The following is a 3,021-nucleotide window of genomic DNA, read 5'->3' on the forward strand; positions in this document are numbered from 1 at the left end:
GCACCGTAACACGCAGCGTATCTATAGGGAGTGTGTCCAACAAGTTTGGAGGAGGGCTGGGATATAGAAGAAGAAGAAGAGGATGGAGGAGCTGAGAATGAAGAGGAGGAGGATGAGGATGCCTCCGGATGAGGAGGGCGTGACTGCTTTGATCGCGGATGCCTTCCGGAGGTGTTGAATGCGATCACGAGCAGCATGGCTATGCTTCATAGGGGCATCGTTCACTAAACACTATATCTGCCGCTGAGACCTCCGGACTCGACAGCGACTATTCATCACAACCGAGATCCGCGACCCGCAGGATGATGAGAGATGGGGCAGGCGGTGAGATGGAAGCCAGCCCGGTTTAGAGTGGATATGCTTGCACGCTTCCCCCTCATCTGATTTCTCGCCGAGGACACACTCTGAGGCATGGCGTCGTCGGCGAAGGGCGGCTAACTTTGGACCTTCCGGAGCCGGGAGCCACCACTAGAGAGTGTGCCCTCCGCCACCGATGGCGAAATTGTTTAGAAGTCGAGGGATTGATAGTGGTTGTTGTTTTATTTATTTTTGTTGTTTTATTGTAATGTAACTTTTATTTCCGTAATTTGAATTTTGTAGTGGTACTCGAATGAAAATTTTAATATAAGGGCTTATTTTCATTATGCATGGTTGTTTTCATATTGACCCCACCTTCCCAACTTGTTTGGGGGTGGTTTTATCAATTCAAGCATGATTTTTGTATAACCCTCGTATTAGAATTAATTCGCGGAGTCAAGGTGAAAATATGGTTGTTTAAATGAAAATATGATCAACTATCATTGTAGGATGAAATCTAGATTAAATAGGTACATTCTATCATAAAATCAACCTAAAAGATACTGGGTTTGAATTAGAATCCAGGTTATGAGTTGTTTCCGTTTTCGAGTTTGGAAATTTTAGGATTTCCGGAAACTGCCGTAATTAGTTTTGGCAACTTTCCGATCCTTTTTAGCAACTTTAAACCTATATAAACTTGATACAAACTATTCTCACAACTCACACTACACCTAAACTCCATCACTCACCCTTCACACCCGCGATTCCCCACGTTTGACTTCATTTTTGCAAATCACGCAACTTTCGGGCCTGGCGCCAGCGCTAAGTAGCCGCTTCGCACCTTCCTTCTGACGAAAATTTTTACTCGGGCCGGCAGCGCCACCGTAGAAGCGACTTCGGCTAAAACACTGGAATTCAAAATACTAAGAGCGCTGCGCGCCATGCTTTGGAAGTCCAAAATACAAAAGACATACCCTAGTTCTTGACTTCCGTGGACCGAAATTTTCCAGTTTTTCGTGGCGTAGTATCCGGATCTTTCGCGGCTATTCCAAAGCGTAATTTTGAGATGGCATCTCCAACATTGATCCGAACAGTCTTTCGAAGATTTGTTCCAAAGCACTACTTACGGTGCTTGGTTTTGTGAGTGATCACATCGTTGGCTGGGATCCTCTTATGGTAAGACCGGCTGAACTTTATTCTCCAAAGACTTGCATCTTATTTTTATAATAACTGCATTTTCTTTGAGAGACCGGATGGAGAACAAGTGTTCTCCATCAACATTGACGAAGAAACCCAATGGAAATTACCGGGTTCTTGCTAGCATTTGTTCTTGGACTTGCTATGCCCGAGAGATACAAGACCCATGGTGCTATTGGGTTCGATAATATGCATGTCTACACTTATGAGTTTTTGCACGAGGCTTATGGGGCGGGCATTTTCGTATTGAGGACCAAGGGGACTATAACGTTGCCCTTGGTAGCTTTGTCCATGAACATAGGAACTGTTATGTTTTGGATTATGCTAAACATTTTAGGGAATGGCGTTTTCTTACGTGAATGGCGCCACTTGCGGCGTTTTCCTTGCTTTAGCCACGGGGCCCGGTTCTATGACCTTCCCGAACTTTGATGTCTAGTTTAGCGAGCCCTATACCATGAGGCATAAGTACCTTCTTATGCCTGTTCTAATTCCAATGATTATGCTATGTTTCTTTCCTTTTTTGTACACGTTTCACGGATTGGATTACGGTAGACCGCGGTCGCGACCCACCAATAGTATTATTCGATCTTTCCGTGCAATGACTTGGCAAGGGTGGCGGATACAACCTCACCAAGTTGCACCCTACACCCCATCGGACCAAGTGGCACTTAATAGGTTAGCAACCATAGATGATAAATGGCGTGAAGCCCGGCAAATTATCATAGCATGGCGGATTGCGAAGGAGCCTCACTTCTTTATAGAAGTGGAGGATGGCGAAGATGACGAATAACAAGGGGAGTGGAGGTAAGTTTTATTTTTACGTTGGTGTGTCGCTTATGTCCCAAGCAATTTCATTCTTTTAACCCCATAATGGGTAGAACTTCATTATAGAGTTGAGTCCGTTTATTTCCTATATTAGTGCGTTCTAACCTTGTTTTGCGGATGTTTCTGAATTTCACGCTTCAATGGTATTTTTCCTACCCTCTTTATTTAAATGCTTTGAGGACAAAGCATGCTTCTTGTTTGGGGGCATAGAAACACGTGTAATTAAGACATCTGCTAGGATATAAATATGTATAATATGCATTTGTTTTCTAGTTAAAATTTCAAAAATTCAAAAATATAAATAAATAAGTTATGCTATACACTTAGGAATATTGGTATTGTTTCTTTCTCCATGCTCTTAACAATCTAGAAGTCTCAATGAGGCTGTTGCATCGAGAATAATTGTTAGAAACTTAGGTTAATATATAGGTAATAATCTTTATATCTATCTATAAATATATTACATGAGTATCTATGATTGTTAGCGATGAAAGTTCTGAAATCTAGGCTAGAGTACTTATTCTACAAATCCTGTGAGAATATAGCCTAAAGTCTTATATGAGTGAAACAATTGAGAAATGACACAAGGGAGAAGTAAAATCCGGATAGAGAATTCACACGTCCACTTGCTTGATCACTAAACCATATCCTAAAGAGAATTTAGGCCCTCTTTGGATCGATATAGCCAGAAATTCAAACCTA

This window comes from Coptis chinensis, chromosome 9 (genome assembly GCF_015680905.1).
Source record: "Coptis chinensis isolate HL-2020 chromosome 9, ASM1568090v1, whole genome shotgun sequence".
Lineage (NCBI taxonomy): Eukaryota > Viridiplantae > Streptophyta > Magnoliopsida > Ranunculales > Ranunculaceae > Coptis > Coptis chinensis.